Here is a 321-nt window from a genome sequence, read left to right on the forward strand (position 1 = left end):
TAGTTATTCAGCTCATATCTTTTCACCACCTCACTCTCAAAAGAAATAAGTTTATTTACTTTTTTCCACCTTAAAAAAAACTTGCTGGTACTAGTGTTTCTGTCCCGCCCTGCGAAAAATCCTGTGGTCTCCCGGTTGTCAATCAAACGCAGCCAGGGGATTCGAGGAAAACCATTTCTCTCCATCCCTTTGTAGTCGAGTTGTAGACCGCGGAGATGTACACCTGCGCTGAGTAAAGAACTATATGTGAGATTAGTAGGCTATGTTCGAAAAGAGGAAAAACTATTCAAATAGGTTTTTAATCAATACATATGCACATAA

Source organism: Penaeus monodon, chromosome 32 (genome assembly GCF_015228065.2).
Source record: "Penaeus monodon isolate SGIC_2016 chromosome 32, NSTDA_Pmon_1, whole genome shotgun sequence".
In the NCBI taxonomy this organism is placed as follows: Eukaryota; Metazoa; Arthropoda; class Malacostraca; order Decapoda; family Penaeidae; genus Penaeus; species Penaeus monodon.